Source organism: Lotus japonicus, chromosome 3, assembly GCF_012489685.1.
Source record: "Lotus japonicus ecotype B-129 chromosome 3, LjGifu_v1.2".
NCBI classification, from domain to species: Eukaryota; Viridiplantae; Streptophyta; class Magnoliopsida; order Fabales; family Fabaceae; genus Lotus; species Lotus japonicus.
In genome coordinates, this window is record NC_080043.1 from 3,957,881 (window position 1) to 3,974,914 (window position 17,034).

General features: G+C 35.1%; 1 long non-coding RNA gene across 1 annotated transcript; it reads left to right on the plus strand.

The window, feature by feature from the left end:
• Window positions 1-6,160: 6,160 nt before the first annotated feature.
• Window positions 6,161-9,263, plus strand: LOC130742550 (uncharacterized). The gene is made up of 4 exons (XR_009021194.1): window positions 6,161-7,234; window positions 7,321-7,373; window positions 8,027-8,140; window positions 8,984-9,263. It is a non-coding gene; the product is annotated as an uncharacterized LOC130742550 (long non-coding RNA).
• The last annotated feature ends 7,771 nt before the right edge of the window (window positions 9,264-17,034 follow it).

Genomic DNA, 17,034 nt, shown 5'->3' on the forward strand with positions numbered 1-17,034 from the left:
TAACGGAGGCAAAACTCGTGTGGAACTAATCTAAAGCTAATCTAGAATTCTAAATTGACAAAATGTCCATGACAAATCATCTTCAATTGGAAGGTACATGGTAGTATTTCCCTTTACATATGCACCTGTAAACTTTAGGGCATGACATCAAGCACTTGTTGCTCACTATCACCCTCTTGCAGGGAAAGAATGATTCCACCACAACTTGTGAACAATCCGGTAAGGTAGAACCAGTTAGGTAGAGTTGCATTCCCGTTTCTTTTTTCCTCCTTTCCTACAAAATATACCAAGGAGGTAAATAACCATGAAATATTCTAAGTATAGACCTGATTCATGTACACTGAAACCGTAACAACACTTACATGCATCATTTTTTCTCTCTGACTCTTTCTTCTTACCACATCACATTACACATCATATCTAACACATATATCTTCAAAAGAGATTAGTTTTTTTTTTTGATAAACCAAATATAATAAAACTTGAAATACAATGGGTATTTAGTTAACCATGATACTCGGAACGAAAGTGTTTGATAAACACTAAATATGGTGTAGACACTTAGAGTGAAGAACACTAAAATGAGTTGAGACTTTAGATACCATACAAAATATTGAATTATTGAAACAAACCTCATTAGTCGCAGCTTTCTCTTCTTGCAAGTTGATCAATTAACTGGAATGAAAATTAAAAGTAAAAGCACATGTAAATTTCCTAGACTAAAAACCCTTTAAGCAACAACATTCATAAGTTTTTTTTAAAAACAACATTGATTGTTTGGTACAACTAGTATCTATTTGACTATTTTTCTGCGCCACTATTTCTATTTTCTTGTAATATAAGTATTTTCCACGAAGACAATCCTATTAGAGCGAGAACATTTACATCATGGTAGGATTAGTTTTTCCATTTATAACACTTGAAATATATCCAAATTCATTCAGCATGTCAAATCTAAAAGTACAGGAGACATATAGAGTTAAATTCAAACTATTGTAGAGCTATTAATTAAGCTTTACATACATTGTTCATTCATCAGGACATTTACTTATGCAAGAAGTTATGGGACATCGAAGTAAATAATGATATTACATACCATGGTACGATTTATACTGACAAAATGCTCATGTATATAATAGCGTGGATTTTAGGCCTTGAAGAAACGATAGTCAGAAGATCACCAAGTATTAATATTGAAATGACCAATGTATGTACCAAAAGCAGAGACAACGAAATCGATGAATAACATGAATATTTAGGACCCATTTGGTGAACATGATAAGTAGACATAATATGATAATGTATTCATACACAGCTTTAATATGTTGTTTGTCGCACCACCATGATAGAATAATACAATCATGTCCCTTATCTCTTGTCTGCCACATATTTTTATACTAGATTGAGAAGTGAGGCTTGGTTTAATCACGACAAGTAGTCGACAAGGGGTGGTTTTCAAATTTTGCAGTATACATCCGAGTCCACGTTATTTTCACCATGCAACAAGACTGAGATCGTTAAGCCTGAAGAAGATAGTTTCAAACGGGATAACGATGGCCTTTGAAAATTTGTTGAGCAGTTGGCTATTCTAAACCCCGGTCTTAAGAGGGAAATATCTTATGGAAATTCTAATGCATTTTCTTTAATGATAGTCACACTCACCGTCAATGAGCAATTAATCAACTAAGCGCAGCGAATAGTAGATAAGGCCGCGCACTGCAAATTACAATGACAAAATGTCTCCCCAACAAAGAAGTAGGTGGCTTTCAAAAGAAGGACCCTCACCCAATGCTGGCCAAGGGTAAAGTCATCCAAGCAAGGACTTTAAGGCTTTAGGCCTCCAAAAAATAATTTTTTTTACTAAAAGAAAAAGGCCTCAATTTTTTTTACTAAGTAAAAAAGGCCCAAAAAACCAAGCATTAATACTAAAGTCCCAAAAAAATGTCTTACTTTAAAATTGACTTTAGACCTCATTTAGTGTTGGGCCGGCCCTACCCTCACCCAAGTAACTATAGTCTATATACATATTGATGAGCCCGCACTCTCTCTCACTCGCGGTGGAGCGGTTTCTCTCTTGCGCAGTTCTTTCTTCGCCGACTCTCTCGCCCCAAATCATCTCAATTTTTTTTTAATTTATAAGCCAAGATATTGCATTCAAAGTAGCACAAGGGGTGCTAACCCAAATACAATGAAAATAGAATCAGTCAAAGAAGACTAAGTCCACAAAATAAGATCAACATGATACAAGAAATAGGAAAGAAAGGGGAAAAGAAGGAGATGCCAAACCTGTGACAGAAGGCACATTCTAGAAGAAAATAAAAATAAGATGTTCATCCTACTAGCATGCTTTGCCAATATATAACTCCACAAAAGAAAAAGAACGCAGCAACCAATTCTTCCTCAAAGAAAACTTGTTACAACATCTTGATGCAGAAAAAGAACGCAGCAACCAAAGCCAAGATTTGAATTGAATCAATTCCACTATACCTCCGCCTCCTCTCCCCTCAAAATTGCCTTATTGCGAAAATACCATAGGGAATTAATTGCAGCAATCCAAATTAAATAAGCTGCACCTGTTATATATTTACCTCGACCCAAAATAAACCCAAACTAAAGGAAGTGGACACTTGCTACCTACGGGAGAACTGTAAAAAACTGAAGATGAGAGGAGGAAACTGATCAATCAGCTCCTCCTCATGTTTGTTTACCTTACCCCTCTCCTAAATATCTACAAAAACTTGCATTGGAGATCGATGCAAGCAATGCCCAAATTCAATCAATGTTTTACAAATTGGGTAGAGAACAACTCCCGCAAAGAAGACCATACCGTTTTACCAATTCACACTCCAATGAAGCACACTGTCGTCTTCATTGAAATAGATCGCATGAAGTTGGGGCAAATGTCCCCTCACGCCCGCATCACGATGCCACAATTTACATTGGGGGAAACGATGTTTTCGCTGCAGGTCTATCGTCACTCAAATGAGCATGGTGATCCTTGTCTTAGACTCAATCTATGAATGATATCATTGGCTAACCTTACGACAAGGGCGGAGTTTTCGGTCAGAATGAATCCCTCACGTGGATATTCTGTTCTAGGACCCACTGTCAGCAAATTTGCCTCAAATATTGTAACGTGGTGCCCAGATATTTTCCAGACAACTTGGAATGAGCTCATCATGGAAAACTCAATCTTCTTCATTTCGGGGGTGCTGCACTTGCGGATCGAAATCTCATATAATAGTCGAAATCATTTCACTGTTGTTTCTCCCTGTAAAACATTGATTTTGATGTAAAGCACTCTGTTTGTTCTGTACTCCAGTAGCACTTGCAGGCTTTCATTTTTTTGTATCACAACTAATGATCATAGATGCAACTGCATTTGGTAGTAGTGTTTTCGGTGGTTTATCTTCCTGTGGTTTTGCGTTCTTCAATTTTATTATGGCTATGCAACTCTTTATAATCTAAAATTTGCTACATACTATTGCTTAGTATTTCGATAATTTGGACAATTCAACATGAAGTTGATTTTTTTTTTATAATGTGGAGGGCTAAAAGCCCCAAACAAACACTAGACTACTTTGGGAACAGGAGCTCCCATTACATCATGACTAAGAAGAGGAAAAAGAAACGGTGGGATATCCCCACTATCAAAGACTACATCCTAGATGACTTGCCCAAATTTAGCAAGCGAATCAGCGCAAACATTAGCTTCACGAAAAATATGCTGAAAAGAGATGTTCCGATTGAGGGAGGTCATGCGAAAAATCTCTGCAGTCAGGTGGGCACAGACATGTTGGATAGGGCAGTTGATGACTATTAGTTCAAAAGCAACTTTCGAGTCAAGTTCCACCACCAGGTCTTTGATGCCTATGCTGTATGCATGTTGGATTCCTTTATGGACACCCCATAGTTCAGCTACTAGAGGGTTGCCTTGGCCAAGGTTATGGGCAAAGCCTTGGAGAATATTTCCATTAATATCTCTGAGGAGACCACCACAAGCAGCGTTGTAGTTCTTGTGTTGGAAGGAGCCATCCGTGTTGAGTTTCCAAGTTCTTGGAGCAGGCTTCTTCCAATGAATCAAAGTTTCCTTTTTATGCAAATTATGGGCTTCAGAAGGCTCGGCAAGGTACCTTGTGATTTCAGCCACATAATTGGTAATGCTAATGATCAAATTACCAGGCATGGTAATATGATTATTGAATATCAAGTCGCATCTGTCCTTCCAGAGTTGCCAGGCTATCACACCAAAGAGAATGACCTAGTTAAAGCCTGAAGCATGGACAACTCTTCTCCTTAGATTTCGTTCCAACCAATTCGAGAGACCTTGACGGTAGAACCTACTTCATTCCTTCTCATCAAGGAAGTGGTTCCAAATATCCTGGATCAAGGGACAATCCCGAATGGCGTGTATGACTGATTCGTTCGCACTATGACATCTGGGGCAGGTTGCTTGGGAGTCCATCTGTCTCTTCACTCTCTCTTGGTTTGTCAGAAGCCTATTGTGAGCAAGTTTCCAAAGGAAGTGTATGATTCTTGGAGGCCCAGGGAATTTCCAGATTGTCTCAAACAACTTCTCCGGAGGATGGTTGCTGTTCTCATGGATGCGAGTATACACCGTGTTGATTTTGAATTTTCCATCAGGGGACAATTTCCAGCTGAGAGTGTCCTCTCCTTGAGAGTCTGATGGAGGGGAAATCTGGAAAATTTTATTGACAATATCCATGGGGAGCAGTTGTCTATGGAGACTCCATTTCGAGTCTCTTCCTTCAGCAAAATAGGAGAGAGGGAGGTCACAATTCCAGGGGGTGGCATTACTAGGGAGAAGGTTTAATAGGTTTACCTCATGGGAGATCCAGTTGTCCTTCCAGAAGAGAATGGATCTGCCATTACCAATAGTCCATTGGGCACCTTTTTCAGCTAGATTCCAGGCTTGGCAAATGCCCCTCCATGTTGGAGAGCAGTTGGCTTTTGCGCTTGGAGGAATTCTCAAATCTGGATTAAATTTGTACTTGGCCCTGAAGAGAGAGGCCTAGAAGCAATCTTTTTTCTTTCATAACAGTCTAGGCTAGCTTTGACATATAGGCCTGGTTAATGTCCTTGAGGTTTCGAAAACCCAGTCCTCCTTGATCTTTGGGGGAGCAAATGGTAGGCCAGCCAATGAGATGACATTTTCTTTTCTCCCTAGTGGATCGCCAAATAAAATTCCTGCACAAAATTTCTACCTTCTGACAAATCCCAATTGGAATTGGGGTGTTTTGCATGATATAGGAGGGCATGCTCATGAGACAAGATTGAGTGAGGGAAACACTTCCAGCTAAGGATTGAGTCTTAGCCTTCCAAGCAGAGAGTTTTTTCCTGACTTTGTCCACAAGGAATTGGAAACTTCCCTTGGTCATGGAGGATAGGGACTCCTAAATACATTCCTAGGTCAAGGGTCTTTGAGATGCCAAGGTTGTTAATCATAAAATATAAAATTGTACTTCAAACCTTATTTTTAATTATTTTTTTAATTAAAAACCGTTAAATATTAGATGAAAGTTGACGAAAAACTAAAACTACAACAGTTAGTAAACGTGAGAGACTTGTAAGCTAATAAATTCCTTAAGGGACAAATACAGTGAAATCATGATAAGTGAGAGACAAAAAAATGTTATTAAGCCTTTTTATTTTTATCTCTCTTTTTATAATCTATCACATCTCATATTTTTTTTCTTCTTCTTCTTCCTATCTCTCTCTTTCTTCCACCTCTTTCCACTTTAAAGAGGGGTGTGAAAGCAACATTATTACCTTAAACACCAACATTAATACAAGACTAAATCATGAAAAACCAATGGCAGTGACGCATTCATAGGTTCTGGGCTACCAATCATTCCCCATTTTTTTATTTATCGAAAAGATAAACTACACTCTCCAAGGATTGATTCTTGGACCTTCTCATCCCTAATTTATATTTCACCTTAACTCTTACCACTTGAGTTATCTTTTTCCCTATTAAAATAAAACATGTTTAGAGTTTTATCTTTTTTTTCTGTGTTTTTTTACTTCAAAATATTCCTGCTACTTAGCTGTTAAGGTTACGTTACAACAACGGGCAAAACTTGTGTACAGTACCATATATCAGGTTCATCCTGTTTTCCAATTAGGTATTGCCATCTGGACATTATATAATTATAACTAACAGAACAGTGAACAACGTTATCTTTTGGAAGCCACCATTATGTCATCGTGTTGTTCCAAAGCTAAACCATGTCTCCACCATGAAACCCCTGTGAACAAACCTCACCTTCAACCCCATGACCAACCTTTCCATTATCCCACCACCCCTTATAACCACAACTGCAATGATGCTATGACACACCCAAATAAGTTACTGTTAATAATCGCACTGGGTAGTCGTATAGAGGATCGAGGCCATTTCACAGTTGCTGCAAAGTGCCTCTCTGGTTCTTTGTAGATCATGGATTTCCAACATGGCGCGGATTTCTTCGTGTGGTAGGCGTAACTGTAAACGTTCCAATTTGGAGTTGATAGTGATATTGATGACCATAAGGAGGAGGAGAAGAATATGGGGGTTCCTCTGTCACTCACTAACTTTGGCTCCGAGGTTTCTTGGTCAGAAGAAGGAAAATTGAACTCGGATCCAAAAGACAAGTGCAGGTGAGATCCCTCAACAAATCAGAGGAGAGGCTATGGCAGTTCTTGGGCTTGCTTTCATCGATCGAAGGGGAAATCTGAGAAAAGGGAGGAGGCGAGATGAAGAAGTCCTGGCCAGTGAATCTGCAATGAGCGACTCCGATGTCTGCGAGCAACCGTAAGCAAGCGAAGTGGGCTTCGGCGAGGGCACGGTGTAGGCTGCAATGTGAGGAACAACACTGAATGGGAAAAAACAATCCATATGAATATACTCTAAGAAAAGAAACCCCTTCTGGGTTACGTGTCACCTCCTCCTTTTTTCTGGATTATTTTAAGTTTTCTTCTTATTTCAAGTAGCCACTCTTCTTCTTTTAATTTCCCGCTCTTCTTCTTCTGAAAATTTTCAAAAAACTTTGAAATGAAATAAGGCTGCACATGTCAGTCACACCATCAATTGGAATTGGAAATATTAAAAAAAAATAAAAAAATCCCTATCTCTTCTCATTTTTCTCTCTCACTTCTTTACTCTTGGTTCCGTCTTCTTCATCTCTCTTGAAATTTTCCTATTTCACTTTTCTTTCTACATCTTCTGCATCAGGTTAGTTCCATCTCCTCTTTTCCTAACCTTTGCTTCAAAGTTTTAATTTTCACTTCCTCTCTCTCATAAGGCTTGCCATTTCACAGGAAAACGAAAATCAAGTGTTGCTCTTCATCTCAGTCTTCTACAACGCATCAAGGTTTGATTTTTATTATTTTCTGCTATTTCGTTGCTCTGTTGTTCTTCATTATTTTTCCAAATTTATTTATATGGTAGCATATTTCCCTTTGTCAACACATTTGTTTTTGAATTGGTTGGACATTTTTTATTGAATCTGCATGCTATTTCAGAACACTGTTGTTTGTAGCTTGATTCTTTGTGAAAACTGAATCCAACCTGATCCCTAAAGGAATGGTACCGTAAGGTGTTTGAGTTATTTTGGTAGGCTTAGTATTGTTTGAGTAGGCTTAGTGCTGTTTCGGTTGTCTATGGAGTTCTTTTGGTGTTTGTGGCCTTACTTTTTCTCTTCATTTTTTAATCGTTGGAGGTTTTCACTAATCAAGGATGTTCATTGCATTAAGGTTTTGATTTTTTACCCTCTGAATTTTTAACTCAACTTCGCTTTTTTCTCCCTCGTCACTCTTGAATTTTAATTTTTCTGCTATTCCTCTTTTTCCATTTTGAAGCCTTCATCTTTGAGCTTATTTGTGTGCTATTAACTGATAATGCTTTACTCTTGCTCTCACAGTTTTGTGTTTGAGCCATAATTTGCTACAACTTCTTTGAATACAAAGCTTTGATATTTTCTCTGTTCTATTAGATTTTGAAGAATGCTTTGATCTTTTTTGCTAGCATCTGAAGGCTTGCTTTTGAAAGAGCCATGGGAAGTAGAATTCGGTGCTAAATCTGAAGATCGTTGACCCTAAGATCCACAGATTTGCGTAAGAGGAAAACAGACCATGAAAGGTTCACCACATGCCTATTATAATCTTTAGTCTACTGATAATTAATTTTTCTTTGTGATTAGTTGCGGGATTTGCTTCTGAAACGTGGAATGCCAATGTTGGTTGTACTCATCGATCTTAATTTTATAAATGATGTGATGAAGAACTTAATTTGCCTTCATCTAGCTGATTCATTGGTTAACATCCTCCTATTATGCTTCTTGATGGATTTCCCCCAAGCTATATAGCAATATTGTGTACTAGATGCTACTTGTAATCTACATTTATATCCCTTTACTGTTAGCTAGAATTAGTTCTCTTTGTTTCTATTTCTATGTTCTTTAGTTTTTCCACATCACTTTTCATCAGTGATAGCTTTGGATTTGTCACTTTTTGCAATAAGTCATTGCTGCTCTCTTCTAATTTGTCAAGTGGCAGCTTCAAAAGTCTTTTTTTTAGGGTTATAGAGATGACTATTCTTTTGTTTCTATTGTTCTTTGAGTTTCTATATAGTAAATGATGAATTTAGTGGGACTATGTTCATATTACAATGTCTACCTCTTGAAGTTTGTTCATGAAGTAACTAAATGCTCCCACATTATGAGAATGTTCGGGTGCTCTATCTCTTTGGCATTATGGTCTGGGTCCTAATTATTGGTTCAACTTTGTGATGCTACTTTTCTTATTCTTTTAGTTATTTTGATTAGTGTTATACTACTCCGTAATCAGGATTCCATGGTTTAACATATAACTATCATATTGTTGATCTATTGCTTACCAAAAAAGAAAAAAAAATGGTTGATCTATTTGTGGAGATGATTTTGGTTTCACTATAATGTTTGATTGTGTTATGGGCTTATGGCAGGAAGATGGAGAGCATGTGGAAGAAGACTGTTAGGCATGATGATGAAGATAATGGTATGTTATGGTAGAACCATTAATTTATGGTTCTTCCCTAATTGTTGTTTTAGAAATAACTTATTTAAAAAGCTGACTTGAGTTTAACAAAAATACTTCATAGTTCTTTCATTATCGTCAAATGGTGTATTTTTATATGATTTTTTTTTTAAATTTTACAACTAGAATCTCATATATACATAGTATTACTTCAAAAAATTATTTGCTAAACTTAGGCTATGTTTGGATTTCAGTATAAATGCATCTAACCATCTTTATGCACATTCTAAGAATTCAAAAGTAGAAGTAACAATTTTCTTCATTGAGTTGAAAATACTTTCAAGTTAAAAGTTTTGGAAGAAACTGAAATCTAAACAATACACACACTTATACAGAGATTAGTTATATCTTTAGATATAAAAAGTTAATTTACATTAATTTTTACTATAAAATTATTTTCTCAATGTTGAAATAATTCATTTAATTATAATTCATATTATTTTTCTAAACTAATAAATTATTTAAATAAATAAATTTCAAAGTTAACGAGGAAAATATCAGTGCTACCTAAAATAGTTTTTCTTTTTAGCTCATGCATAAAGAATTTTTATATTATAAAGAGATTGACATATCTTTATTTATACAGAGTTAATTTACGTTAAATTTAATTATAAATTATTTTTTTGAAGTTTAAATTAATAATTTCATTATAATTTAATTTTGTTGGTTAATTAATAAATTATTTAAATAAAATAATTTTCAATGTTTAAATAAATATTCAATGGGAAAATATCTATGCTAGCTAAAGTAATAATTTTTTTAATTATGAGTTACCAAAATGGAGAGATGTGATTAATTGATTGTGTAAAATTTATTTACACCGTCAATGCATAAAAATTCATCTCATAATTTTTTATATCATATAGGGATTAACATATCTTCATTTATACATAGCTAATTTATATTAAGTTTTAGTATAAAATTATTTTTTCAAAGTTTAAATAAATAGGCTCATATTTTTGGTTTTGGAGTGCACATCCTGGATATTCTGTTGATTAAATGTTGTCATCTCTTGTACCAGGATGCGGTTGAGGCTTTTGCTTCCCTTAGAGTTTCTATCGTGTAGCTTTTTGCTTTTCGAGACCTTACCCCACCATGTTACCAAAAAAAAGTTTAAATATTTATTTTCATTACAATATAAATTATTTTGGTTAAGTAATAAATTATTTACATTAACTATTCTTCAACGTTTAAATAAATAATTTCATTAATCAACGGGGAAAGTATCCTGGCTAACAAATTTTAAAAAATATTACATAATAATTTTTATATTATATAGAGATTAGTTCCATCTTCATTTACACAAAGTTTTTTTTTCATCGAAAAAATAAATTGCACCCTCCATATGTTGATCCCTAGACCTTCCCACGTAATACATATGTCTCTTAACTCTTACCACTTGAGGTATCATTCGAGGACAGAAGTAGAATAAAGTTAACTTTTATTTTGGTTAACTAATAAATTATTTACATAAACTATTCTTCAACGTTTAAATAAATGATTTCATTAATCAACGGGGGAAAGTAACCTTGCTAACTATTTTTAAAAAAATAATGCATAATAACTTTTATATTACATAGAGATTAGTCCTATTTTCATTTACACAAAGTTTTTTTTTTTGCATCGGAAAGATAAATTGCACCGTCCATATATTGATCCCGCTTAATCGATATGTCTCCTAGCTCTTACCACTTGAGCTATCATTCGAGGGAAAATGTAAAAATAAAATAACATTTTATTATAAAATGATTTTTATATTATTTGGTTTGTAAATAAATTATTTTTTAATGTTTAAATAAATAGTTTCATAAATCAATGGGGAAAATATTTCTTCTAACAAGAATTATTATTTTTTTAAAAATCTTCCTAATGAAATTTTATATGTTATGAAGGTAATTTAAATCTACTTTTATACAGAGTTAATATACATTAAATTTTACTATAAAATTATATTTTTAGTTTTTAACTAAATAATTTAATTAATATTTGATCTATTTTGGTAAACAAATAATTATTTAAATAATTTATTTTTCATTGTTTAAATAAATAATTTCATGAATCAACGGGTAAAATATCTATGCTAATGAAAGTTATTTATTTTAAAAAATTCTTAGAATTTTTATATTATATAGAGATTAGTTATATCGTTATTTATTCAGAGTTACTATACATTAATTTTTCATATAAAATCATTTTTAATGAATAAATAAATAATTTTATTAACTAATATATTATTTTTTCAATGGTTACATAAACAATTTCAACAATTAACGGAAAAAATATCTATGCTAACAAAACTAATAATTTTTTGAAATTATTACTTAATAATTTTTTATATTATATAGAGATTAGTTATGAAAAAAACTTAAAAAAATTGACACATCATAAAATTATTTAATCTTTAATTTATGTTAAATTTAAACAATTTAAAAATTGTTAAGTAAAATCGACCGCGACCCGTGCGGATGCACGGGTAACTTACTAGTTCACTACTAAAAAGAAAAGAAAACAAGTCAAGTACAATCTCACTCCGTTAACCATTATTATTAAAATAATACAGGTGGCAGAGTTTTATTTGAAAACAGGACAAACTGGAGGTAAGCAACTGTACCTAAGTTTTACCCTACAACAACGCTCCTCTACTGGATCAGAAATAGTTAATTACATTCTGTATCCTAAGCAAGGGGCATTCCTGGAAATTCACCAAATTTCCAAATTCGACCGTTACATTCAAAATCCAAAACCATTTCGTTTATAACTCTCTTTTCTTCTCCCTCACTGTTTCTCTCTCAAATTCCAAGCAAAACACAACACATTCTCTGTGATTTCACTCTGTTTTCTGCAATGGCCAACGACGACGCCGACGCGATGACGACGAGAACATCGATCATGGACTGGAAGCAGATGCACCCACTTCACCAAATCGCAGAAACCCCCACCCACAAGCTCCTCCTCAAGCAATGGCTAAAAGAAGAAGAATTAATCCATGGCCGCATCGCGCTGAAAGAAACGCAGATCGATTCGATCCACAAGGAGATCACCATGCTCTAGCCATTTGTAGGTGGCTTCCAAAAGATAACGTTGTTCACTGTTCTGTTTTCAAAATATATGAGGGAATTTTAAAAGGTAACTAGAATTTATATATTTGATTGGTTAATTTAAAAAAATAAATTAAAATATGTTATTTAAATAAAAAAGTTGAGAGAGATATTTAAAATTAAACTGAAACTATATCTTATGTCGTAATCTTTTTTTTGGTCGATAATCTTATCTTAATCTATCTATCAAAGTATATAATTTGGCCCATGAAAAAATAATCAATCTTGTATATAAATAAATAGTTTGAGAACATTAAGATTAGGTTTGGTATTTGGGAACAACCAAGCCAAGCCACCAACACAAGCCAAGCATGGAAATCGTAACCGATGTTTTCCCTTCCGAACTCGTAATAGAAATCTTGTCATGGCTTCCTGTGTTGAGCTTGATAAGATTCAAGTGCGTTTGCAAGTCATGGAAATCCCTCATCTCTCACAACAAAGCATTCGCCAAACTGCAATTGGAGAGAACATCGCTCAAAATCAACCACGTAATCCTCACCTCCTCTGACTCCTCCTTCATTCCGTGCTCTCTGCCTCGCTTGCTCGAGGACCCATCATCGATTATGGACCAGTTGGTGATTGTTTCCCTTGACATGCGTCAAGAGGCATACCGGTTATTGTCACTACCTCAGGGTACTTCTGAGCTGCCTTATGCTGAGATACAGGTTTTGGGGAATTGCCTTTGCCTTTTTTATGACTTTAAGAGAACCCATTTTGTTGCCTGGAAAATGAGTGAGTATGGACTTCCAGAGTCTTGGACTCCTTTACTGACTATCAGTTACCAACATCTTCGATGGGATCGTCGTTTTTATCTTCATCAATGGCTCATATGCTTGTGTGGAGATGGACACATCTTTATGCTCGCCAAAAAACAGAAATTGGTTATCATATATAATCTAAGTGATAATGGTGTCAAATATGTTGAACTTGCCAGCAACAAACTTTGGTTGGATGCCAATGATTATGTAGAGAGTCTGGTTTCACCATGTTAAGATTAAGCTCATCCGTGACAGTTTGTTTTTTCCCAATTTATCTTAAATTATTATGTTATGTAAGAGGTGATTACTGTTATTTAACTTTAATAAATTTACTAATTCGTCACTGACTTTATTGGCTGTTGTTAAGCTTCTTTGGTGCTTCAAAAGGTCGCAGATTAAGATGCTAGTTATTATAATTTGGACATATGCTTAGATAAAAGTGATTACTTTTAGAACATAATTTGTTGATTTTTTTTTATAAGCACATAATTTGTTGATAATTCCATATAGTTAGTTATTTTGTGTTTATCTAAACTGAAAACCTATTTGTTTGCATAAGCGGATTATTTTAGCTAAAATATATTAAAACCATTCAAATTGTAAGGTGTGATTGATAGTACAAAATAATTTATCTACCCTACTTAAATGCAGAAAAAGGCTAAACAACAGTGACAATTAAGAAAAGTAGAAGAGCAGATAATCATAACAGATCAGTTCAAAAGGATTAGGACATGAGCGATTTTCATAGTAAAAGCTTGCCTTAATCTAATGCAATTGCAGATTTCATCCGAGTATTCAATTGTCATTTTTCTTATCTGCATAGCTAGACAGCACAAGCCTTTGCAGGAGAAGGTCTTTAGTATTTATCACAACATATATATTTGCAAACAACATTTGATAAATTGTATCCAACCCCAGATTTATTTCTGAGTTGAAACTGATATAGTCAGGGAACAAGTAGTACGAGTGGTCACTGGCAGCCACCAGCTGCGAATCCAATCTTGGAATTGGCAACATCATAAGCCACCTTATATGTCTATTGGCACCTTCCACTCTCCAGCTTCTTCAGAATTCCGCCAATCTTCCCATGGTTGGTAAACCCCTCTACAGTGTCGTTTCAGATTCTGTCTACATCTCTGGCCAGCATCGTGTTCCTTACATCGCCATTGGAGGTAATTGGTAATTTATTGTTATTGTGTGTATGATTATGAAATATGAATAGAAGGGTTTCATTCTTAGGAATAGGGTTTAATTTATTGTTAAAGCATAAAGGAAAAGGGATGAGTAAAAAGGAGGATTGAGATTCCAGAATTTGGAATGGTTGGGTTTTCTTTGTGTATATAAAGGTATGAATGTCATTGTTTCTTGAGCATATCAGCTTCCTTGGGAAGGAAATGCAGAATATCACAATTCTTTCTAGGAAGTAGTTAACAGATCAATGGTTGTGAATAGATTTCTTTGTTTTCATTTTTAATAGAAGAAGGGGTAGAAAGAGTGGTGATAACTAATAAGGAATCATCCTAAGAATTTTTTTTAAGAAAGCTAGAGGTCAAGCAGAAACTAAGCTAACCCCCCTAGCAAAACTAATTTCAAAATCGATCTCGTATTCCTCTGTGAATGTGCTGTAACTCTGGGGCAGAGTAGCATTTTGCTTCTTTGAGTCTCTATTTTTTCCTCTTTTATCTGTTATTATTCTTGATTCTGTTACTATAATTAGAGCATACATTTTTCTATAACTCAAGTGTAAATACCAGGAGCTATCAGATTCCTAGAAGTAAAGTAGTAAACAATGTCCTGAACACTAAAGAGAGGCCAAATCTGCTGTTCTGCACCAGAGTATGACTAAGGAAAAAGAGTAAAAGATCTTCCTTTAAAATCCAAGAATAGAAGTATGGTGATCTCACTGCCAATGAACATTTCCCCTCCTTATACATGGTCACTTGGGAACTGGGATAAGACGTTGTAGTTGGTTGTTGAGTGTTCGTTGATTTGAACATCAACTATTCAAAATAGAGACATTTGAATCAGCATTATCAGCTTTCCCTCTAACCAGTTGTTTTTAGGCTTAAAAGCACATTTGGTCCCCCACGAATGAGATTTGTGCAAAATGAGTCCCTAAACTATTTTTTTAGCATTTTCGGTCCTCCACGTTATCTTCTGTTACCAATTTTGATCCTTATCATTTTTCTATCAAAAATCTAACGATTTTTGGAAAATCCAAAAATATTCATGCACTACTTTATCTCCTTCATACATCATTCTATGCTCTTCATATGTTCTTCAACATTTTTCCAGAAAGAAAGGGAAAACAAAATCCATAAAGCCATAACCCACCCAAAATCTCCAACAACATCAAAACCCAAAATCTCTTTCTCAAGAGCCACCACCTCATCTCCAGATCCAAAATATGACCCGCCAACCTCAACCACCACACCACGTCCTCTTCTCCTTCCTCCCATAGCAGCCTTCTACATCCAACCTTCAAAGCACCTGCTCCTCTTCTCATAGGAACCACGATCACTTCTCTCTCCCCCGAATCACCACCACAGCTGTCTCCTCTGTCCAAATCGCATCGCCGCTGCTCTGTATTCCCCTTTCCAGCGCCGTCGAGACCTCACTCAGTCACCTCCGACCCAAATCGTGATCTTCTCTCTCGTTAATGGTGTTTATTTCGAGTTTTAATTTCTTTTCAGATCTGGATGGTGGGTTTGGTGTAGGTTGAGGGAGGGTCTCCAAATCTGCTTTGCTGGTTCGTTTTGGGCTCCATTACGAGGACTTGTTGTTATGACTTTTGGTGACAATCTCACTTGGCATCATCTTTTGGGATTTGGATGCTTGCCGATTTGTTTTCTGGTTGGGTTATGATTTTTTTGCTGCTGTTTGTGTTCCACAATTTGGGATGTTTTGCTGCTGTGTGTCCATGAATTGGGGGTTGTGATTTGGGATGAGAAAACCCTCTCAGCATGAGTTTCTAAGCATTGATTTTAAGAGTTTTGGTGAATTAAATGGAAGAAGGGATTGTGATGATGAATTATTTTATTTTCTGGATTTAATACTGGAGAAGATGATGAACATGAAGAGGAAGGAGATGAAGATTCATGATTTTTTAATTTTAATTAATTTCATCAATTTAAATATCATTAAAAAATTCCACATAAGCAAAAAAACGTTAGTTTTTTAACGGAAAAGAGAAAAAGGACCAAAACTAATGACGGAGTATAACGTTGGGAATCAAGAATGCTATTTTTGAAGTTTAGGGACTCATTTTGCACAAAGCGCATTCGTGAGGGACCAAAAGTGCTTTTAAGCCTTGTTTTTATTATACAGAAACCAGATACTGTTTTATTATACAGCTTTCCCTCTAACCATTCACTGACCTTGGAGCTTGTATTTTATTGTCTTCTATTGTGGACGAAGCAAAACTGATAATAACATTTATTCAAGCCAATGCTTAGTACAGTTTCCAAGAACACAAGCAAACACCACTTGGAATTTGGAATGCTGAAAGTACTCTCTTCATTCTGAATTTGTTTATTTCAAGTGCTATTTTACTGTAACAACTGCTAAGTGGAGCTACTAGTTTAGTTCTGATACATCCATTCTGTAAAAAATATGTGGATTAGGATCCGAACTTATAATTTTTATCTAAAAACTTGAGTCTGCTAGTTGGTTTTAATTCATTCAATGCTAAACCAAACCTAGGTAAGTTATACCATTGTAGATAATGAGAACAAGTTGTGTCTATATATACATTTGTCACACTCCAATTGGCACCTCTACATCTTTGATTGCATTTAGCATAAACAATTGGTATACGTTTTGTTTATAGGCAGATGTTAGTTGTTAATAAATTACAAATATCACCCTACAGGGTTTGATTGCATTCTACAGGGTTTGATCCCTTGCCCTTCACCTTCTATCAACCTTCCCCTCCCCCCCCCAACGATTGATATAAGTAAGCCTACTCCTTCCATATCTATTGCTTTTGGGGATCGTATATAGCTCAGGTGCGACATGGTGGAACTTTGTATGAATTATTTTCTGTCTACTTTCGGTTAAAGTGTTGCTTCTTTTAAATTATCCCCTATCCCCTCTAGTTAATG